This window comes from Macaca thibetana, chromosome 6 (genome assembly GCF_024542745.1).
Source record: "Macaca thibetana thibetana isolate TM-01 chromosome 6, ASM2454274v1, whole genome shotgun sequence".
NCBI lineage: Eukaryota > Metazoa > Chordata > Mammalia > Primates > Cercopithecidae > Macaca > Macaca thibetana.
The window spans coordinates 111,652,818-111,678,067 of record NC_065583.1 but is presented as its reverse complement, the minus strand read 5'-3'; positions in this window follow the sequence as shown (position 1 = coordinate 111,678,067).

Below are 25,250 nucleotides of genomic sequence, written 5' to 3'. Positions count from 1 at the left end.
GGGCTGCCTTCCTGGCACCTTTTGTCCCTCACACGGATCTGTTCACAACCCCAGTGGTTACTGTGCGACGGCAGGATCTCTTCCCACAGTTTCAGTCCAGAATTCATCTGGCCTCTCCCACCAATACACACTGACCTCCTGCTCCTCCTAGGTCTGGATCTGCAAGCTTGCTAAATCAATGTCACAAGTTTCTCACCAGGGTTAGTAACTTATAAGTGAGAAGTTGCTCAGATTATCATTACTAGGACAACAATTTACAAACTTCACTCTTATTGGAGCAAGAGAAAATGTCTAGGTTTATATATGTAATTCTATGTATGAATATGTGTGTGTACACATGTATTTACACACACACAGTGCCATCAGCAGTTTATCTGAATTGATTTTCATTATGAAAGGCATAATGAAAATTGGAAGCTTCATCAAAATAAGATGACATGAGTATTGCATGTTGCCAAAACCATTAAAATGAATGAGATAGTTATGCTCCTAGCACAGGGCCACCAGCTTAGGCTGGAGTGCTATCACAGCCCTGCTGGGTAATCAGCAGTCCTCCAAGGACAGCTGCTATTTGGTCGGTTAATGAATTTCTGTTTGGCATGTGTCCTCACATTGTTGACTATCTGAAGTGTGTAGTTTAGCAAAGCAGACACAGAAGGATTATATTCCTATGACTTATATTCCTATGCAGACATAGCTGACTACACATAATTTTTCTTAAGAAACTTTAGCTTGTACTATTGGCAATATTTAACCCACCATACTTTCCATTCATGTAATTTACCAAAAAAAAAAAAAATGGGTATTTAAAATGTTCAGAGTAGCACACCACTTTGGAAAACAGTTTGTCAGTGCCTTAAAAAATTAAATGCAAATCTACCATAGTAATTCAGCCATTTCTCTCCTATATGTTTATCCAAGAAAAATGAAAGCATATGTCCATACAAAGATTTATAGTACAAGAATGTTCATAGCAGCTTTATTTATGATAGTAAACATCTAAAAGCAACACAAATATCCATCAGCAGGTGAATAGATAAGCCAATTGTTGTACATGCATGCAATGGAATACTACTTGGCAATAAAAATGAATGAGCTGTTGATACAGTGAAATCACATGAATGAATCTCAAAATAATTATGCTGAGTGAAGGAAGCCAGACAAAAAAAGAATACATATTGTCTGATTCCATTTACATAAAATTATAGAAAGTGTGAACTGATCTATAGTGATGGAAAGCATATCAGTGGTTGAGTACACAAAGAAACAAGTTCGCTAACTTGATTGTGGTGATGGATTTATAGATATATGCATATGCAAAAACATCAAATTATATAATGTTAAAGATGTGCTATTTATTGTATTTCAATTATATCACAATGGATTTTTTAAAAGTGGAGACTGTATGTGAGAATGTGGACAAAATAAACACGATTGGCAAGGATATCCTTGCTCTATAGGAGCTGTTTGGTTGAGAAGGCACTACATGACTAACTCACATAATAGAAGCTGAGGGAAAATCACATATATGCTTATTTTGTATTAGTTACATATTTCTTTTCACCATCTCTGCCTCTTCTCACCTCCTGCCCCCAATTCTGTCACTGATTAGTAAGTGCTGTTACTGAAGCAGAGATATTTTAGTTCATTGGTAGGAATTTCAGCTTCTGTTAATATCTTTCTTCCTCTTGACTTAGGGTGGTAATCTGGCATTATAACTGTAAAAAAACAAAAATAGGTATAGAAGTTGAAAATGAGATTGAGAGAGAATAGTTAATAGAGCAGTTTAGTAGTAGGTAGAAATTAGAATTTGGGACATTTGCCTTGGAAAGAAGGGAGGATACTTTTGTTTAGGGAAAAGGAATAGAGGAGGAGATGGAGGGATATTGAAGGAGTTGGAGCACCACTTAGCAAATGGTTTTTTTCCTGGCATGTTAATGGAATAGTCTTGAGATACAGATAAAGAATATAAATAAGGAGCTGGGATTTGAGGCAAAAGAAGAATTTGGGAATAGTCCCATGGGGAATCAATAGGGAGTCAACAAGAAGTGGGGGGGGGGGGAAGGAAAACAAAAGCTTTGCTGAATAGCACAGAAGCAGCACTTGAACTCACCTAGCATGAATTTCTGTGGAGTGCCCTCAGCATGGTTTACAAAATTTTCAACAATATTAGTGGTATTCAATCAGAGGCACAATCAGCCTTCATTGTCAGAGGGGGAAAAGAGTGTTTGCACCTTTAAAAAAATTAAAGTCCATTCTCAGCCAGATAAACTATTATATTCAGAAAAATTGAGTTATGCTTTTCAAAATGTTTGCTCACAGATTTTCAACTACTTTCAGAAACATATATTGTCTCCCAAACATGCACTTTATTGTATGTAGTAACTGAGTATTTTTACAACTAACTATAAATAAAGCTATCATAACCAGCTTACCTAACATTTACTTTCTGGTTTCAATGTGGTAGGCACTACTTTAGACATTTTAAATATATTAACTCATTTAATGCTCATAACAATGCAATTACATGCTTCACAAAGGAGAAAACTGAAGCACACAGAGGTTAGACTTCTGATAAATGACAAAGCTAGGATTCAAGAATCTGGCTCCAGGGCCCAGTTTCTAACCTACATAATATAGTGCCTTGCATACAATTATGATATTACATTATGTTAGTCATGTATGTCACAATTATACCAAATAAGCCAGAGTCATGAAATACAATCAGAAAGCAACTTGCTTTTCATCTCCCACTGTACTTCTACATTTATTCAGTAGGTCTAGTTCATCCCTATTTCTGAATGACATTTAGGGCAATCTTATGACTTTTAGAGTTACACTTAATAATTTAAGATCCTGCAATCAGTAATATACACATCCAGTCCAGTGCAATAAGTAGCATTTAAATTTCATCAAAAGCTGATTCTTTTTTTCCAGTGCAGGCCTAATCACCCTAGCAACCTATGAAACTGATAGTTGGAAGGAAGTTTGACTTTTTCTCTCTCTTCTCCACCTTGCACTTTTATACTTCCTGACCTGCCTTGTTTACTGTGGTTTCTGATCCCCTACCTCCAAGGTCAAAGGGTGAAGAGGAGCTAGTGGCAGCGAATGGCTAACAACACTGTGGTATGAGTGCCTTCTAGTTAGGGGTTCAAAGCCAACCATCTCCCAGAGGCACTTTAGTGGTCTGTTTGCAATTCCTTCCTTACCACCAGGGATTTCTTTCTTGCGGTTCCCTTGAGTAAGGCAAGTCCAAATCATTAGCTACTTCCTTGACTTTCTAGGTAACTGACAGTTTCCTTCTGTTAGGGTTTGTACCCACCTAGACAGTTCTCTTAAACAAAACTTAGATGGTCCTGTACAGGCATTCTCCCCATTGAACCATATCTGATCTATGAGAAACATTCAAGCGTCATTTGTCCTGACCAACTCCAATGGTCCAGGCCGCTAACATAGCCATCTCTCCTTTGATAAGACATCTCTTTTGCATTTTCCATAAAGGATTCAGGATCACAGTTCACCTAGAACTGTAAACTGTAGAGAACAGTTTATTAGGTTCTTTAAATCCCTCATATCTTAACTTGAGGTGAAGGAGAAAGTAGCTCCCACTCAACCCCTTCCATTTAGGTTAAAAGACTTATAGCATACCCCTAGCTGTCTCTAAAAAATTCTCCTATAATCTTTGATCCCATCTCATTTTGTTTATTTTTGAGAGTGCATTAAGAGTTGCAAACCTAAATTTCTAATAATCAAATTCAGCAAGGTTGCTGGATATAGCAGCACTATACGAATTCAATAGTGTTCCTAGGTGGTTATCAGTAGCCAAATACATAATATTTATAAGCATAATAAAATATAATTTAGAAGCCATTCACAATAGCAACAAAAACTACAAGGCATCCAGAAATAAATTTACTCTATATAAGATAGTTATGGGAAGGCACAATATCATGAAGTCTGTTCCTCCAGCATTATGTATAAATGCAATAATATTCCAAAATGTGTAATAACTACAATGAAATGTTTAATGGCATTTAACAACTAATGAAAAACATATACAAAAGATTAAAGGGTGGGAGTTCTAAACAATTCTGAAGAAAAGTAAAATGGAGAGAAGTCTTGATGTATAAGAATGCAAGACTTTTTTTTTCCTTATTTTATTTTTCTAGAGACAGGGTCTCACTTTGTCTCCCAAGTTGCAGCCTTGACCCCCTGGGCTCAAACAATCCTCCCACCTCTGCCTCCTGCATAGCTAGAACTATAAGTGTGCACCACCATGCCTGGATGAAAGACTTATTTTAAAGTTATGGAAAAGTAAAAGTGAAGTATTTGTTCAGGAATAGACAGATAAAGAACAGAACAGAGAATTTTTTTAAAGTCCAAGCAAAAATGAGATATTGTTATAAAATGTGGCACTAAAACTCAGCTGGAAAAGGATGAACCATTCAATAAACTAAAACAAGAGGACAAATGAAAATGGTCTCAGTCAAAAACAATTCAAACAAAAATTCCATAAAGACTAAAACAAGTGTTAAAATTGAAACTTCAGGAACAAAATATCAGAAACTATCCTATGACATTAGGAAAGGTAGAGATGTCTTTAAAAAGACACAAAAAGTACAAAACAAAGAAAAAGATGGAAAATTGTGACTACTTAAATGCAAAACATCTGGCAGTCAAAAGATACCATAACCAAGTTAAAGCAAGCTACAAAGAAAGATATTTACATATATACAACAAGCAAAGGCTTATATCCAGAATACACAAAAAGCTTCTACCACATCATTAAGAAAAGAAATAGAAAAATACTGGCAGGGAGAGCAAGGTGGCTGTCTAGATAGAGCCAGGTGGAACAGCTCTCATGGAAGGATTGTAACAACTGCCATCCTTCTAACAGATCTTTAGACGGAAGGCACCAGGAGTAGATAGAAAGAAGGCACAGAAGCTGGGCTGAAGGGGAAGAAAGTTGGGAACCCTGAATGGAACTAACATGCACTGGGACTCATTCCTGACCTACAATGGCTCTGGGAGAATAGATGGGTTGAACTGGGAAGGATCTACCTGCTTTCACCATGGGCCTCTGGAACCCTAGTAGGAGACACCTAGACCACCATGGACACTTGAGCTGGCAGGGAGAGCTGCTTAGAGAAGTGGTAGGGGCAGCAAGTCAGCTGATATGGAGCCCAGAGGGTTTGGTGCGGGAGGGTCTGTAGCAGAGCACAGCCAGGGATGGCCATCTGCCTAGGCTTAACTTGCTCCATAGAAGACTTTAGCCCTTAGGGAACTGTCAGACCTGATCTCTGCAGGATGGTATTGCCATCAGAAGATGCTGGTCTGACCTGAGCACTTATTGGTCTGTTAGCCTCTCCCAGGGCCCCAGCCTGACCACACCTGCTTTCATGGCAGCCTTGGGTGTCCTGGGGACCTGCACCATAGCTTCTATGCTGGTGGACCATGCCTGACCAGCAAAGATCTCCAGAAGGGTGGCCCTATGGCCATGCACCAAACTGCTCTTTCCCTCCCCATACTGCAGCTTTTCACAGGACCTCAAAAACTCTCCACGTCACTTTGCTGGCACCTGTCTGCACAGGCAGGTCTTGCTTTCCTTGCCCTACCAGTGTGGGAGTGCACCCCACCCCTCTGCCCCTGCTGATCGCCTTTGCAAACAGATCCTTGGCAGGCACAGAGCCAGCCAGCCCCTCTCCCACCAGTGTCCCACAGTTGCACTAACGCTGTGCAGAGAACAGCAGATCCTACCCTGCCCTGAGTGATCACTCCTTCTTGCAGGGCACAGAGAAGGTACCCAAACCTGTGTCCGCCGGTGCCCTGCTCCTGAGCCAACACCACCAATTTTGAGACTGTGCTCAAAATTGCCAGCAGGGGCTCCCCACGCCCCCTCCAGCTGCATTGCCTCTGCCACTGTGGTGAACACCTACAGGGAGGCAGGCACCCTGGGAACTGGTAGCACTCTGCTGCAGCTACCATACCTCAGCCCCACAACACAGTGCATTCCTAATCTCGAGGAGCCAGAGAACAAAGTTGGGACCCAATACAAGTTCCCCAAAGTTACAGCATGCAGTCCAGGAGTTGAGAGCTAAGGGTTGGCTCCCTAAAATCTTCTAGAAACCAAACTAGTCAACTGAATCCACCTTAAACCAAAATCAAACCCTCAAAGTCATAGGATAAAAGAAAAAGAAACCCGTCCAAAGGTCAGCAGCCTCAAAGATTGAAGGTAGATAAGCCCATAAAGATGAGAAAGAATCACCACAAGAGCCCTGAAAACTCAAAAAGTCAGAGTACCTAATTTCCTCAAAAAAAACCACATCCCTTCTAAAGCAAAGGTTCTGAACCAGGCTGAGACAGCTGAAATGACAGAAATAGAATTCATAATATGGATAGGAGTAAAGATCATTGAGCTACAAGACTGCATTGAAACCCAATCCAAGGAAGCTAAAAATCATGCTAAAACAATGCAGGAGCTGACAGACAAAATAGCCAGTATAGAAAAGAACATAACCAACATAATAGAGCTGTAAAAGACACTATAATAATTTCATAATGCAATCACAAGTATTAATAGCAGAATAGACCAAGCAGAGGAAAGAATATCAGTGCCTGAAGACTGGCTTTCTGAAATAAGATAGTCAGACAAGAATAGAGAAAAAGAACAAAAAGAAATAAACAAAACCTCAGAGAAATAATAAATTATATAAAGAGACTGAATCTATGACTCACTGGTGTCCCTGAAAGAGATAGAGAAAATGGTACTAATTTGGAAAACATATTTTAGGATATCATCCATGAGAACTTCCCCAACCTAGCTAGAGAGGTCAACATTCAAATTCAGGAATTGCAAAGTACCCCAGTAAGATATTTCACAAGAAGATCATCCCCAAGACACATAATCATCAGATTCTCCAAGGATGAAATAAGAGAAAAAACGTTAGAGGCAGCTGGAGAGAAACGTCAGGTCACCTACAAAGTGAAGCCTATCAGATGTAACAGCAGTTCTCTTAGTTGAAACCCTACAAGCCAAAAGAGATTGGGGCCAATATTCAACTTTCTTAAAGAAAAGAAATTCCAATCCAGATTTCATATCTGGCCAAACTAAGCTTCATAAGCAAAGGAGAAATAAGATCCTTTACAGGCAAGCAAATGCTGAGGGGATTCATAGCCACCAGACCTGCCTTACAAGAGCTCCTGAAGGAAGCACTAAATATGGAAAGGAAAGACCATTACCAGCCACTGCAAAAACAAAATGAAGTACACAGACCAGTAATACTATAAAGCAACCATATAAACAAGTCTGAAAAATAACCAGCTAACAGGATGACAGGATCAAATCCACATGTATCAGTAACAACCTTGAATGTAATGGGTTGAATGCCCCAATTAAAAGATGCAGAGTGGCAAGCTGGATAAAGAATCAAGACCCATTGGTATAATGTCTTCAAGAGACCCATTTCACATACAATGACACACATAGGGTCAAAATAAGGAGATAGAGAAAAAGCTACCAAGCAAATGAAAAACAAAAAAAAGCAGGGGTTGCAATCCTAGCTTCAGACAAAACAGATTTTAAACCAACAAAAGACAAAGAAAGGCATTACATAATGGGAAAGGATTCAATTCAACAAGAAGATTTAACTATCCTAAATATATATGCACCCAACACAGGAGCACCCGGATTCATAAAGCAGGTTCTTAGAGACCTTCAAAAAGGCATTAGAGTCCTATACAATAATAGTGGGAGATTTTAACACACCACCAGCAATATTAGACAGATCATCGAGCCAAATCAGGCATGTAATCCCATTCACAATTGCCACAAAAAGAATAAAACACCAGGAATACAGCTAATCAGGGAGGTGAAAAGTCTCCACCAGGTGAACTACAAAACACTGCTCAAAGAAATCAGAGATGACACGAACAATTGGAAAAACATTCCATACTCATGGACAGGAAGAATCAATATCATTAAAATGACCATACTACCCAAAGCAATTTATAGATTCAATGCTATTCATAATAAACTACCATTGACATTCTTCACAGAACTAGAGAAAACTATTTTAAAATTCCTATGCAACCAAAAAAGAGCCTGAGTAGCCAAGGCATTCCTAAGCAAAAAGAACAAAGCTGAATGAAGGCAACACACTACCTGATTTGGCTGTATACCCACCCAAATCTCATCTTGAATTGTAGCTCCCATAATCCCCATGTCATGGGAGAGACCTGGGCGGGGGGGTAATTTAATCATGGGGATGGGTTTTTCTCATGTTGTTCTCACGATAGTGAATAAGTCTCAAGTGATCTGGTGGTTGTATAAAAGGCAGTTCCCCTGCACATGCTCTCTCTTGCCTGCCACCATGTAAGACATGGCTTTCTCCTACTTTGCCTTCTGCCACGATTGTGAGGCCTACCCAGCCATATGGAACTGTGAGCCCATTAAACCTCTTTTTCTTTATAAATTACCCAGTCTCAGGTATTTCTTTATGACAATATGAAAATGGACTAATACAAAACTATTTTAAAATTCTTATGGAACCAAAAAAGAGCCTGAGTAGCCAAGGCATTCCTAAGCAAAAAGAACAAAGCTGGAGGCATCACACTATCTGATTTCAAACTGTATTACAGGGTTACAGCAACCAACACAGCATGGTACTGGTACAAAAACAGACACATAGACCAATGAAACCAAATAGAGAACCCAGAAACAAGGCACACACCTACAACTATCTGATCTTTGACAAACCTGACAAAACCAATGGGAAAAGGATTCCCTATGGCTAGCCATATTCAGAAGACTGAAACTGGACCCCTTTCTTCACCATATACAAAAATTAACTCAAGATGGATTAAAGACTTAAATGTAAAACCCAAAATTATAAAAAACCCTGGATGACAACCTCAGGCAATACCATTCTGGACATAGGAATAGGAGAAGATTTCATGACAAAGATGCCAAAAGCAATTGCAACAAAAGCAAAAATTGACAAACGGAATAGAATTAAAGTAAAGAGCTTCTGCACAGCAAAGGAAACTATCAACAGAGTAAACAGACAATGTACAGAACAGGAGAAAATTTTTGCAAACTATGCATCTGACAAATGTCTAAAATCTAGAATCTATAAGGAATGTAAACAAATTTACAAGAAAAAAACATAAAAAGTGGGCAAAGCACATGAACAGATACTTTTCCAAAAAGGACACCTATGCTTGTTGTAACTCTCTCACTTATTTCTCTCTCTGTCTCTGTCTCTCTCTCTATTTCTCTCTCTCTCTCACACACACACACATACAAACACACACACCACTCCCAAGAAGACTGTAGTATTTTCTAAAATTTCTGGCTCATAAGAGTCACTCAGAACGTGTACAAAAGCCAGATCCCTAGCTCCACTTCAGAACTGTGAAATCAGAATCTCCAGGGAAGGGGCCTCGGAACCTGTGTGTTGGCCAGTCATCATGGCTCACGCCTGTAATCCCAGCACTTTGGGAGGCTGAGGTGAGCAGATCACCTAAGGTCAGGAGTTCAAGACCAGCCAGCCAACATGGTAAAATCCCGTCTCTACTAAAAATGTAATGATTCGCCGAGAGTTGTGGCATGTGCCTGTAATCTCAGCTACTCAGGAGACTGAGCCAGGAAAATTGCTTGAACCCAGGAGGTGGAGGTTGCAGTGAGCCGAGATTATGCCACTGCACTCCAGCCTGGATGACAGAACGAGACTCTGTCTCAAAAAAAAAAAAAGAATCTGCATGTTGAACAGCTGAATCTTAAAAGCAGACAAAGTTTGGGAACCAGGAAAGGAAGCTACATCTGAGCAGGTGTGCTAGCACCTGACGAGCTCATGAGACAATCTGAGCCAAAGCTCACACGTAAGCCCAGTGTTATAATATAATAGAATCATGTCCAAAGAAGCAAACAGACCAGAAGGAGAGTTTCACCTGTGTACTACAGCAGGGGAAGAGGAAAGACAATAATAATACCTGCAAGGTACTAAAACAGTTCACAGAGGTGGAAAGCTGTGAAGACCACAAACCTGCCCTCCCATTTATCAGACAGTCCCCGTATTATTTTATGTTCATTGCTTCTGGGCTTCCTAAAAGGCTCCACCTCTCCCTGGGCCTCAAACTACCCACTTGACCAAAACCACCGGAGGAGTGGGGCAAGAAGAGGCAAGAAGGGAGAGGAATAGCTGAGTGTGTCATCTGTGCCGAAGTCATAACCACTTTGTGTGCTGTCACTTCAGAAAGGTGGTGGCATTAGAGGAATTTCCATGTAACAACAGAGGCCTGTTACTAGCCCTCAGGAGCAATGATTTGTGTTGGAAAGATGCCATAAGTTTGGAAAACTGCTCACATTATGAGCCTTCAAATCTCATGGAAAAAATAGTAAAGGGATAGGGGTTAGAGGGATGGGGGAGCCAGAAGCTGAGAAGGAACTGAGAAGCTGTTAGTTTATGAATCTGCAAATCTGGAGCCAGGCCAAATTTGGTAGCTATCAAATCCAGTATGCACCCAAATTAAAAAGACATATCCATCTGTAATGATTCATAAGAGGGCCCTTATAGAATTTCAACTTACAAAAATTCAAAGGGATCGGCTGGCGTGGTGGCTCACGCCTGTAATCCCAGCACTTTGGGAGACTGAGGTGGGTGGATCACCTGAGGTCAGGAGTGCAAGACCAGCCTGGCCAACATGGTGAAATCCCATCTCTACTAAAAATACAAAAAAAAATAGCAGGGTGTGGTGGTGGGTATCTGTGAGCCCAGCTACTTGGGAGGCTAAGGCAGGAGAATCGCTTGAACCTGGGAGGCAGAGATTTCAGTGAGCCGAGATCATGCCATTGTACTCCAGCCTGGGCAGCAAGAGTGAAGCTCCGTCTCAAAAAAAGAGAAAACTTCAAAAGGGTCTATGTAGGCATTTTATGCTACAATTGGGGAAGGAGTTAGCACCTAACCATATTCCATCTGGCACTTATTTATAACATGTATTGTAAAGTAAATAGTTACTTTTTTGTAATGGAGGACATTTTGGTACTATTGCTAAACCTGGGGAACATATAATTAGTAATATAATAATAATTGCCTTTGTGGCATAGACTCTAGGCTAATTACTGTATGTTTGCTGTCTCATTCAGTCCTCAGAACAGCCCTCGGAGAGAGTGACTATCTTTATGTCCAGTTTATATATCAGCAAACTGATGCTTGGAGATGTTAGATTACTTTCCCAAGCAGAATGCTTTCCAGAGTTCACATGGCCAACAACTGTGCTCTTCATCAACTCTGTTTTATTGCTAATTTTCTTGGACCTGTATCCCACTTCTTTAAGGTGCTTTCCCCATTTCTGTGTATACCAGCATCTCCTCCTCCCAGCTTCTCCTGATATTCACTGTGATTGTCTTTCTGCTACTTAGTTCAGACACACTAAAATGTTGCTATTTAAATGGTGCTTTGTTGGCATGTTACACCATCTTCACCAGATCCCAGGCTACCTAGGGGCTGAGATCATGTCATATTAGTTAATCTTCTTCTTTCCTGATCTCTCTAAGTAGCATGTATTCATTAGACAATTATTAAATACATGTTATGTCACTGGAGGTTGTAACATTTGTTATTGTAGCTGAAAGAATGAAAAAATTACTAATTAGGACATTTTAAAAACCAATCAACTTATTTTGCTATTAAAATCTGATATTCTCAGTGAAACAGTTTTCAGACACTAGAGTTTATGGCTCAAGATTATCTTGTTATTAGGAGACATAAATTTAAAAGAACCCACAAGCTGATGGCCCATATGTAATGAAATATACATTTCATAAATCATTTCATTGTCAATCTATGCTTAGTCAACCTCATCTTCCCAGTAGTTAATGGCAAGTCTATTAACTCTACTAAGAAGTAATGATTTGAAAAATGAAGATTGATTGAGCTGCAGTATCTTCAGATATACCATTTATCATCACTAATTACACTTCTGACTTTGTAACTGTTTCAAAGTAATTTACGGGAACTGAATTCATTATTCACAAAAACCAGTGACAGATGTCAAGGATAGAGGGTTACAGCCCAGCAGGCCTCACTAATCAGTGTTTCCTTTCTCCCGCTTGCCTGTTGCTCAATTTATGCCCGATCTCCATGATCTTAGGTAAGCGTTATTCATAGTAAGTCTTAACAGAGAAAGAAATCTGAAGGCAGTGTTCAGAAAATCACAAACAACCTCTACCATTCAGCTCTTTCAAATAAAATATCAAAAGTAAGTTTACTTGCTTTGCTTAAGTTAGAAGAATTTTTCCAAGGTATTATCAATGAAACAGGTAACAGTGCTCTTTGAGTTACGTAAGCGGGCAGCTAAGCTCCCTGTTGCATCATTAATGACATATACAGTGAGATGTCCCTTTTAAGACTTGCTATTTAATCATTCATAAAATGATTGTTTCTTTCTGTATCTTATATAGTAAAAAGTAATTGTCTTCAGTGAAACACCAAAGCAGGTGGCTTTTTAATAGGCTAGAATCCAGTCTTTTGCCATTCACACCCCTACTTCTGTAGGCTGTACTTTGGTGGAGGTTTTAAATAGTCATGGCTTTATATATATTACACACCCAGTGTTGCTTTTTATGTGTCCAACTTGCCACTTAATAAATCACCATAGTCTCTGTTAAATTAAATCAATTTGATATGCAAAGATGTCGCAGGTTTGACCTATTGAAATGTGAGTGTATATGTGTGTGTAATTAAAAAAAGAAATCTTTATTAGATTGGAGTGTATTTTTTTAAAGCACAAAATATATGGAGGAAATCTAATTTTGTTCACAAAATAGTACGCATGAAAATATATCTCCCTGCTACAGACAGAAGTCATGCCTTTTATTTTATTTTATTTTATTTATTTATGTATTTATTGATTGAGGATGGCATGGGGGAAAATTGTGCAAGAACAGTTAATCCCAGAGAAAATATTTCTGTTGGAACACTAGCAAGGTCAGTGTTTCCTTAGTTATTCACTGCCAAATGTCAGTCTGATTGCAAATAATAGATTAGTCTTATATGTTGAAGGTCTCCATATATCTCTGTATCTCAAGGTTGTTCTCGACTCTGAATGATCTAGACTTCAAGAGCAGATGCCAAAGCAGTGGATGCCTCTTAAAACCACTTTTGCTGAAAAGAGAATTCCCCCTTTTATGTGTCCCTAGAAAAAGGTATTGGGTAATGCTGCTGACACCGTGATTTTGTACTCCTGGCCTCCAGAACTGTGAGAATACATTTCTGTTTTAAGTCACCAAGCTTTTGGTAATTTGTTATGGCACTGCTAGGGAACTACTACAGGTCAGTAACATTGTCTTTATAAATAGTCTATAAGCATCACCTCCACCATCTGATATCCAAAGATTCCTCTGAGGATAGCTATTTTATCAAGAATTTGTGCCAAAAAATAAAAATCAACTTCTCCTCTTAAGGATTCATGACATCAAACCTAAAACAAAATGTTTATAGACTGGGCACGGTGGCTCACACCTGTAATCCCAGCACTTTGGGAGGCCAAGGCAGACGGATCACAAGGTCAGGAGTTCAAGACCAGCCTGGCCAATATGGTGAAACCCTGTCTCCACTAAAAATACAAAAATTAGCCGGGTGTGGTGGCACACGCCCGTAGTCCCAGCTACTCAGGAGGCTGAGGCAGGAGAATCACCTGAATTTGGGAGGTGGAGGTTGCAGTGAGCTGAGATTACACCACTGCACTCCAGCCTGGGCGATAGAGCGAGACTCCGTCTCAAAAACAAACAAAAAAAATTATATAACTCATGGGGAAAATTAAACTTCAGAGACGAGTATCATTTAGGAGAGAGATGCATTAAAAACCCAATGCATCTGGGCCACTCACTATCTGCACCTAAGAGACAGTATAGATAGGAGCATAATCACCTCTTAATCCTGACCAATGATAGCTGTTCTTAACTCCTTAACTCTAAGTCAAATGTAAGAGCTAGAACCATGACACTTTCTGATGAATTTGAAGGCTACTGAGGCAATAGCCATTTTTCAAATTCTAGATCCTTAACTAAAAGTGAGTTTAAAAACCAAATCTGAAACAGCTGACTTTCACAAGTGAGGGGAATGAGATCTATAAGGGGCCACTGAGCATTAGGATGATTCAATCCCCTTATCACCCTTTAAGTAAGCATTTTGAATCACCTGTGCTGTCCCCAAGCATGGTTTCCTCTAAAGTCCACTAGAGTAATCAGATGTGTTTCATGTTTTCCTAGCGTTTCTTAATACACGGAAATGAGCAAGGCTATCTGGCAGGCAGGTGCGTGTGATATCTCTAGAGTCCATATCTTCCAAAGCCTGATTTATGACATAGTTGCTTATACAAACATGTGGAACCAGAATTCACCTCTCCTTTAAATTCCTATGGTCCTTTGTATCTTTTCATAAGGCTTTGTTTTGTTCATTTATTCAACATGTGTCGTGGGCTTCTATTTGTTAGTCAGTGAGCTAGACCTTAGCACAAACAAGGCATGTACTTATCTCTTGAGGAGCTCACCATCTAGTGAGAGAGACAGGCAGGGAACATAAAAATCACAGAGCTGGAGGGTGAGAGTCATACCAAAGACATGCTCACAGTGCCATGAAACAACGAGGAGTGGCAAACAGAAGTGGAGATGGTATCACAGAAGACACATTGAGTCTCAAAGCATCATTCAATGAGAGGCAGCTAAAGGTTCTCCCGCAGGTGCAACAGTACGTACAAAGATGTGGAAGCACAAAGCGGGTAAAAAGGTCATGACATATTCAGGAACTGACAGAAAATTCCAGCTGGCTTCAGATGCAGGTTCAAAGGGTGGGGAGGGGAAGTGGGTAGCCATCTCTTTCCTGGTGGTCTCTGCATCAGTCCCTTCCACTCCATTTCTGACAGATGAGACCTTCACTATCCTCTGCCTGGACCTCCACATCAATCCCAACAAGCCTCAAGTCTTTCCACACTGCCACTGGAACAAGCTTTATAAAACAATTGTCAGATCATATGACTGTGCAGTTGAAAGCCCATCAGTCCATTCCTAATGCCTCTTGGATCCAGGCTCAATTTGACCTGGCCCTACCAAATCTCTATAGGCTTGTATTTGTTTGCTAGAGCTGGCAAAACAAAGTACCAGAGTAAGACTGAGTGGCTTAAACAGTAGAAGTATATTGTTTCTCAGTTCCTGAGGCTAGAAGCCCAAGATCAAGGTATCAACAAGGTTGCCTTCTTCTGAAAGTGGGGAGGGGAAAATCTATTCCAGACCTTTCTCCTAGGCTGTAGATTGCCTCTTCTCCCTGTGATCTAATTTCTTCTTCTTATAAGGACACCAGTCATATCAGATTAGGGTCCACCCTAATGACCTCATTTTAACTTAATGACCTCTTGAAGACCCCATCTCCAAATACAGTCACATTCTGAGGTATTGGGGGTGAAGATTTCAACATGTGAATTCGGGAAGATGTAGGGCATGATTTAGCCCCTACCAAGGCTCACCTCCTGCCATTGCCCACACTCACGCCATTCACTGTGAGTCAGCACCACTCACACTTCCCAAGACACACCCTATCAAGCCCTTATCACACCTTGCTGAGAGGCAGTAACATGTAATGGTTAATAGCACTAACTCTAGAACAAAACTGCAGCTTTGAATCCAGGATCCGCCATTCAATTGTCGTGTAACTTCAAATTTATCATGCAACCTTTCTAATCTCAGGTTTTTCATTTGTGCAATGGCGATCATATCAACTACCTAAATTTATAAAGATAAAATTAGGAAATATGTGTAAAGCATTTAAAACAGTATCTTGCATGTGGTAAATGCTGTTTAAGTATTAGCTATTCTAATTATTGTCTTCTGGTTAACTCTTATTCATCATGGATGACTTGGGTCAAATGTAACTTCTGTAAAGCCTTCTCTGACCTCACACCCTGCTTCATGTTCCCACTGGTCCATTATATCAGTTCATGTTTGTATGTTGCCTCTCCCACTAGTCTGTAACTCCTTGAAACCAGAAACCTCTCTTATTAAAAATGAAAAGTTCAGTCTCTGGAAACAGACAGCCCAGCTCCACACCTAACACCAACAAGCACTGTGTACCTTTCAGCAATTTTATTTAATCTCTCTAATCCTTGATTTTCTCATCTATAAAATGGACATAATACTAACACCTACCTCATCCAGGTATTTCTGGAAATTAAATAATAGACATGTGAAGGATATATCTATTACAGAGTAAAGATCTACGATTATTAGCTATTAGTCTGTTTTTATAAACTTTGCACATCCAGTATTTAGCATTCTTTTGAGCAATGAAAAGGTGTGCAATAACATTAAGTTGAATGTAACCAGAAAGACTTGAACAGAGTTGAAATAGACTGAAGCCAGGTTGGTTAGGACTGAAAGTGGGCCAAGAAAAAAATGAAGGCACAGATGGAGAAAGTGGTAAAAACTGTACTGAAATTTGCAATCTTCAATGTGCTGGTTGGACATAGAGAACAAAACAAGGAGGAGGTCAAAAGTGACTTCAGTGATCCCAATTAGTAGATGTATGGTAATGTCATTGTTCATGGCAAGAAACATGGGAGGGAAAGCAGATCTGTATGCAAAGATAAAGAATTCCATACCGATCTTTCCAAACATTCCAGTTTCAGTTATTTTGAATCTGAGGGGCCAGTGAGATAGCAAAGTGTAAATGTCCACTGGGGCTAAATATATGGGTATGGAAAGCAAGGTCATGCTCTGGTAGAGAATTGTATTGGAGCTGGAGGAAGATTGCTTCAGATGGAAACCCAAGGACAAGAAGAATAGTGAAGCCCTTGGTTTTCTGCTCTTTTCATCACACCTGCTGCTGGTCCTGTCTCCAGTGTGAGCCTCAAACATTTTCATAATCAGAGTCCAGGATTCTACACAACACATCAAAGTGAAAGAAAAATGTATTTCTTTCTAGATCTGTACCTATTAATCCACCTTCCCATAATAAAGTTTCCGTGCCTTCTAGATTTGAATCCTGACCAAAATATTAACCTGAGAAACCCAGGAGACATACAGTCTAAAAATTGACTATCAAGATGCTAGTGACTTTACCTATGTGTACAGTACAGTTGAGAAATTAAAATAAGTTTCTTTATTAGGTGTCCTATACCTAAGTTCTTTTTGAAAGACCTCATTTAAAATCCACTATCTCTACTTATCGAGAGTCAGAGGAACCACATGAATGAATTACCTTGCTGAACCACTGCAGCTGAAGGTATGGAGGTGGGGCTAGTGAGGTGAACAAAGTGGCCCAATCAAAACACTCTTGGTTTTACTTTAATAATGAACTGGATTATGTAGAGCACAACTCAGAACTAAAATGCCATGCGTAAAAGCTGAGAAGTGAATCCATGAGCAGACTGAAGGGACTTTCCTTAAGCCATCTGTCTATAGTCTAAACCAATCTGGACCCTCCCCACTGACAGCACCTCCCTTCCCTCGTCTTCCCAGTTCTCCCTCTCATGAGAGACAAAAGGAAGTTGACCAAGGTTGAGATTACCCCAATATTGTTTTCCTTCCTTCCAATGTCTTTTTCATTTTTATTTACTTATTTATTTATTTTGAGATAGAGTCTCGCTCTGTCACCCAGACTGGAGTACAGGGGCACAGTCTTGGCTCACTGCAACCTCTGCCTCCCAGGCTCAAGTGCCTCAGCCTCCCCAGTAGCTGGGATTACAGGCGTGCACCACCACGCCTGGCTAATTTTTGTATTTTTAGTAGAGACGAGGTTTCACCATGTTGGCCAGGCTGGTCTCAAACTCCTGACCTCAAGTGATCTGCCAGACTCAGCCTCCCAAAGTACTAGGATTACAGGGGTGAGCCACCGTGCCTGGTCCCAATGTCTTTTTCAAAATTAACATTCTATTATTGTCTTATCTTATTACAAATGGGGATATACTCATCAGAAAACACAGACAGCAAAAATAAAATAAAATAAATTTCCTAACATCCATAATCCTATACACCCAAAGATATCCAATGTAAACTCTTTGTTGTATAGCCTTTGTTCTTCTTGTAAAGATCTAGACAGATATGTATAGACCTAGATCTAAATAATAGATTATAGCAATAGCTATAGATGTATTTATGGGTATAATTACATTTATAAATATAGACATAGCTATGCTTATAGATACAGATATCTGTACATTTGCAGGGCTAACTCATGCAGCCACAGAGGGTGCTTAGGGTAAAGGCACTTTATTGGGTGCACAGGGCATATTTTGACTCATAATCTGCCTTTTTCATTCATTCAAACTAAGACACACTTTGTTTAATCCTCAATTCTTTTTAGATTCTTGGTTGTTCCCCACCACTCCCAGTCCAGCTTTGCCCTCCCCAGCTAGAATCCATCTTTAGCCGTGGCCTCTCCAGTGAACCCAGCTCTGCTGTGGGTAACCCAGTCCAGGGAGTCCTCAGATTTTCCTACCACAGAGAACTGGCTGCTCCTGTTATGTCTGGGATAAAGGGAACAAGGCCTGCTAATTTCAAGCCAGTACATTAGACCACCAGCTCTGGTTTCCTCTTACTCTCTCATACATTGCATGATCCTTGAATGTGTTTTCCAATGGCAAAGATTCTTTCCAAAATAAGGCTGAGTGGAGTCTTAGAGGTAATGACAGAAATACTAACAATACACTAAACATTTAGGGTTATCTATAAAGCTGAGGGCTTTATAATTAACCCTTAAAGCAACTTCTTAAGGCAAATATTGCTATTATCCCCAGTTTACAGATAACAAAATCAAAACTTAAAGAATGATCTAAAGTTTGATTCAAACCCAGGATTGCCTGACTCCCTAACATGAATCACACCACACTGCTTCTGTCTGCGGGAGTGTCTTGCAGGAGATTTAGCAAACGATCACGACATGGATTCTCAGTGTTAAACTCCTCTTTCCCAAGGCTTCAGTTCTTTCTGGCTGAGCAAGAGCAAGGTCTGCAGCTATGCAGGAACATCTTGGTGAAGCGAGGCAGGACCCCCGCTGAGCAATCCACCACATAAGTGCTGGTGGTGCAGGCTTAGTACACTTGAGAGTTACAGCTTTCTCCCTGAGATGGTTGAGAAGTTTGGCTTAGTGACCATCATTTGAATGATAGGAATTCTGTGCACCTGATGATTTGGGTAATCCTCTTCAGAGTGCTGAATGCCAGGCTTGGCACTGAGCCAGGTGGGGATTTACCTAGGCTAGCTTGACTCAGGGCGCTCTTTCCTCAAAGGCCATTCCTCTAGGGAAGACTTAGCAAGTACACTAAAAAACCCCAAGTCAGGCCCGTTTGTGTATATAATCTAACATTGTCAAAATAAATTGATTTGGAATGAAGAGCTTCCTGTTTCCGCAGATCATTTTCCTTTGTTGAGGATCATCTGAAGCTCTGTTTTTATTAACTTTTATGAGCACCTTCTCTCCTCCTCTTCTCCTGTCAACAGATTGTTGATATTGGCCCTGATTGTTCCATGTATGGGTAAATGTGAACCTTGTTCTCTTAAATCCTAATTTGATAAGAACTAACAGAAAACAAACAAACAAAAAAAGAAATTAAATAAAAAGTGCAAGTCCGGAGTAGGTTAGCAATGCAGAATCCGAAATAGAATATGGAATAAGGTATTCAAGAAATTAGCACATTTGTATCTCATCATAGAAATCTTATCACTTGCCCCTAAATTTTTAAATAATGAACCCATGAAGGAGATCCTAGATTTAACAGTGAGATCCAATTATAAGGATAGATATTAGGACACAGTTACCCAAGCGATGACCTTAAAGGGAGAGTTGCAGAAGCACAGATTCCAGCTGACACATGGAAACCTCCCTTTTCCTCATGAAAACTGCTTCAGCAACCCAGTGGAATAAACTTTATTCAGGGAAGGAACACCTTTTCTATTGCAGCTGAAGGTGTGGAGGTAGGGATAGTGAGAAGGTAGATATTTCATAAAAAGGAGTCCTTGGGTTTTGGGGATATCATACATGATGACTCTAATTTTTTCTATGAAATAAGGGGCAGAAGAGATGGGGAGGGTAGATTGAAGAGAGCAGTGGAAGTCTGGCCCCTGTAGAGAAGGAGAGAGGGATCTGAAAACGGCAATTTTTTAAAGGACACAGAGCACTCTGAGGACCAGTCTGGGTTTGGAGACCCTGAATATACAGGGACAGCTATAAGTAGTGGAGTGATATACCAAAATAAGAGACAGCAAGAATCAGGATGATCCACTTTTGGCAATTGGAGAGACAGGTGCAGCAGAAAGACAGTGGTTCAAGTGACACAGCCTATATTTAGTTTGGATAAGGAAGGAAACAAGCCACAGGTGAGGATATTCAGTGGGAAGAGAAAGGAGCATTTAAAGGGCTGGTGTACTGAAATGGAACGAGGTTGAATAACAAACACACTGGGGATATGAGAGGCAGAGAACAGAAAGGATAGAAAGTTGGTTAACAATTGATAAAGGAGAGCTTAAGATATTGGAGGAGATGGAGCTCCTGTTGGTAAGACCAAGGTTGGATCTATCAAGGAGAATGAGTGACTGAGGCAGAGAGAACATAAACTGTTGAAGATGCCAGAATCTTGAGGCTAGTTTGTTGAAAAAGTGGACCAGCAGGATTTGAAGACATGTAAAACGATGACAATGTTTTCTTTTTTCTTGTAATATTGTATCATTATTTTATCGCATGCCTTCTTGTTATAAGCCATTTCCAAAACTTGTGGAGCAAGGAAGAAAACAAATAAAATAGAAAGAGAGCCAGAGAGATGAACAAAATATAAAAGTCATTACTGGATATAGGAAGTGCCCAAAACTATGTGAATTAGGTAGTTGAGGGATCTTAATTTCTTAATATTTTGGGGATTTAAAAATCTGCTCTTCTGGGCTATGGATTCATTGAAGGGAGGTCTATGCCTTATCGTCTGTGCATCCTATTACAGTTCTGAGCACAGCTGCCTACACTATGCTGTTATTCAATAAAACTTTGTTCATGGAATTAACAGTTTGCAAATGGTTCTAATGCATCCTTAGATGTTCACATACTTTATTTATGTATTTATTTTTTTGAAACAGAGTCTTGCTCTATCATCCAGAATGGAGTGCAATGGCACGATCTCAGTTCACTGCAACATCTGCCTCTCAAGCTCAAGTGATTCTCCCACCTCAGCCTCCTGAGTATCTGGGACCAAAGGCATGAGCCACCACACCTAGCTCATTTTTGTATTTTTGTAGAGACATGATCTCCCTATGTTGTCCAGGCTGGTCTTGAACTCCTGGGCTCAAGCAATCTGCCAGCCTCAGCCTCTCAAAGTGCTGGGATTACAGGCATGAGCCACCAGGCCCAGCCATACTGTTTTGATAAGTACTTACATTAATGCTCAAATGTTCACATAATGATTTCTACATGTGCAGCTTTAGCCCACTTGCATATTTGGAGGGTTCCGGATGGTGAAGAGAGTAGGTGTGGATGCTGCTGAAGACAGATAAGATCTCCTGTAGCTTCTAGACTCCACCCCCCCGCCTCCAGTAAGGGCTCAGAACTTAATAAATGCCAATGAGTCCAAGATTAGAAAGATGACTCCCCACCTTACACAGATTCTGCTTCTAACCAACTAGACATCGAGAAGCATGAAGATCGGTATTACCAGGAGCACACTCTTCCAAGCATTTTCAGTACTACTGCGCACAGAGGCAAGCTCAGACAATGCTTTTTTTGGTTTTAAGATTAACCTACCATGGGCCTGAAGTAGTGGCTCAAGCCTGTAATCCCAACACTTTGGAAGGCCAAGGTAGGTGGATCGCTTCAGCTCAGGAGCTCAAGACCAGCCTGGACAACATGACAAAACCCTGTCTCTACAAAAAAATACAAAAATTAGCTGGGTGTTGTGGCACATGCCTGTGGTCCCAGCTGCTCGGGAGGCTGAGGTGGAAGGATCTCTTGAACCCGGGAAGTGAAGACAGTGCAGTGAACTGTGATCATGCCACTGCACTTCAGCCTGGGCAACACTGAGATCCTGTCCAAAAAAAAAAAAAAAAGATTGATTAACCTACTGTGTATCTTTTTCTTATGAGAGGAGACACTTGAATTATTTTATAAGTAGATAAATAAATTCCCAGTTGGGAGGTATTTACTATATTGTAGGATAATGTGTTCCAAATGTTGGTGATTTCAAGCCCAGTAATGTGGTTTTGATACCATTCCACTGACTTTCTGTTCCTAACCAATCTGTGAAATTGTTGGTGTGTCAGGAATGCTTCAAGTCAGTGAAGGGACATTATGACAAAAAGGCAAACTTCTTATAAACACTGGAGGGACAGTCCTGAACCGGGCTGGGCCTGGCCAGGCAATCTTCCTCTTCATGAGCGCTATGTTTAGAAGCAGCAGAATTGGAGTAGCAGGGTAGAAGCAAGGCCTCAAGCTGTATATCAGGATCTATAGTTGGTCAATACACATTTTTTGGTGACCATCTGGGGATTAAATTAACATATTTAAAGTTCAAAAGGGAATAGAAATTCATTACCAGAAAGGGAGAGGTCATTTTTTTCCTGGATCACTCCCAAACAGAAAATTGTGAACAGGATTTGTTGCAGTAAAAACCCAAAGGGATTGGTATTTTCCTTCAACAAAGCCAGCAGATGTTTTCATTCTTTTTAGAGCCAGTTCTCGGTTAATCAGCACTTGGTTGTTCGGTTTTCAGTTATTTAGTTTTGCTTCTCTTTTTCACGTCCTCAAGCCTGAAAATAACCTCTCTCTAGTCAGTATTTGAAAGATTCTACTGTTTGTTAGACTATCTACTACCAGTTGGATACAGCAAAACGACAAATGAAGAGCAAATAAGGTTTACCTTCCTATTTATCAGCATTTTGGCCTCCTTCATTCACACCTTCTCATTTTTCCTCTTTACCATCATATTCTCCCACCATCTCCTTCATGCCAGCATGTGGACAGGTCCTCGGAGCCTCACTGCCCTCTTCTCCTCTCCCCAACACACACAGCCTTCCCGGGAGACCTCACAAGCACTTCCTCCTCAGGCAGCATGACATGGGATAATTAGAAATTCAGGGCAGGTCAAAGAATTTCAAAATGCTGAATAACACTGCAGTGAATAACCACTCGAGACCTCATTTACGGAAGTAATTTTCTGTTTTTTAATTTAAAGATTTTTTTCAAATTTAGCAATAAACATAATGTTGCCATTTGGTTGTAGTATCAGATCAAAAACTCAAGGTCATGGGGCCCTGGATGCACACATCTTATAATCTATGCCTGCCATATAAGACAGAAGAAAGCAATGTGTGCTGTGCCTGCCGAGCCCTTTTATATCACTATTTTATTCAATTTTCTCAACAATATACTGGGATCTCATGAGCTCCATTACACAGATGAAAAACTAAAATTTGAAGAGATTAAGTAACTAGCCCAAGGTCATGCAGCTGGTAAGCATCATCAGCCACCATTTAAGCTCAGGTCTGTCTGGCACCAAAGTTTGTACCATACCTTTACCTCCTAATTCAAGACAGGACATATGACAATTTTCATTATAGTCCACCCTGATTTATTTGCAAGCATATTATCCTTTTTTCAGTGACTATGGATCTTAGGGGCCATCCAGTTTATAAGCTCTTGAAGTGATGATATCAGTGGTATCAGTTTCAAAAGGAAACTTGGAATAAATACAGAAAAGTGAAATGTGCATGGGTGTTATATGAGTCAGGGTTATCTAGAGGGACAGAACTAATAGGATAGACATACATAGAAAGGGGAGTTTATTAAGGAGTGTTGACTCACACAATCACAAGTAAGGTGCTACAATAGGCCGTCTGCAAGCTGAGGAGCAAGGAAGCCAGTCTGAGTCCCAAAACCTCAAAAGTAGGGAAACCGACAGAGCAGCCTTCAGTCTGTGGTTGAAGTTTCGAGTCCCAAAGCTGAAGAACTTGGAGTCCAATGTTCGAGGGCAGGAGGGATCCAGCACAGGAGAAAGACGGAGGCCAGAAGACTCAGCCAGTCCAGTCTTTCCATGTTCTTCTGCCTGCTTTTATTCTGGCCTGGCTGGCAGCTGATTAGATTGTGCCCACCCAGATTAAGGGGGGGAGGGGTCTGCCTTTCCCAGTCCACTGACTCAAATGTTAATCTCCTTTGGCAACACCCTCAACAGACACACCCAGGAACAATACTTTGCATCCTCCAATCCAATCAAGTTGACACTTAATATTAACCATCACAGGTGTATTTATGTTTGACTATTTGAGCTAATGTGAATATTACCTAACATCCACAAGTGAAAAAGCAGTGGGTTTTTTGTGGGGTTTTTGTTGTTGTTGTTGTTGTTGTTGTTGTTTTTTGTTTGCTGGTCTGAAGCATGGATAATTAGGAGCAGAATTTATGACTGAGTCCAGGGTCACAGATGTTGAGGGTAATAACTATAATGATCTAATGGAAAGTTAGAGATTAAAGGGATGTTAAAAACCAGCTAGTTAACCCTATCATTGTGCAAAGGGGAAACTGAAGACTAGACGTGTTGTGACTTGTGATGTCTCTCAGAACACCTTCTGAGTAATTAAGAGTTAAACTGAATGAGGAGGTTGAAGACAAGATCAATTCCATGAACTGCCCACAACTACAAGGCTAAGCCATGCTCACTCAGCCTGGACTAGGTCTCCTTGTATTTCTCTTTGTATTCTTGTTCATTTATTCCTTCATTTAGCTGTTTGCTTGCTTAAGATACCAGTGGTTGGGTGCATACTCTGCTTATCAGGCACTCTGATAAATAAGTTTATTTGGATTATCTCACTTAATCATCACCACGACTCAATGAAGCAAGCAACATGATTATTCTAATTTAACATGGGAGGAAATGGATTCTTAAAAGGATTAGGTAACTTGACCAAGGTCAAAATTAAATAGCAGAGTCAGCAGCAAACCCAGGTGCATCAACCCTATCCAGAGCTCTGAATTCTTGCGGTATTTCAGAAAGAGATGGAGGGTAAGCTATTATCACATACATTTTTTTCCTGAAGAATTGAGAGCTTCAATTGGTGTCAGCAGTCTCCCCCGGAGCCCACAGAAAGTGGGAAAACCTCAGCCAGATTCAGGTTCTCATAGTACTCCACTAAGAGCGCTTCCCTCATGCCTTGGGCTACAGGTCCGCATTTTTTATATCAAGATCTTATATGTAACAAACCTGCACGTTATGCACATGTACCCTACAAC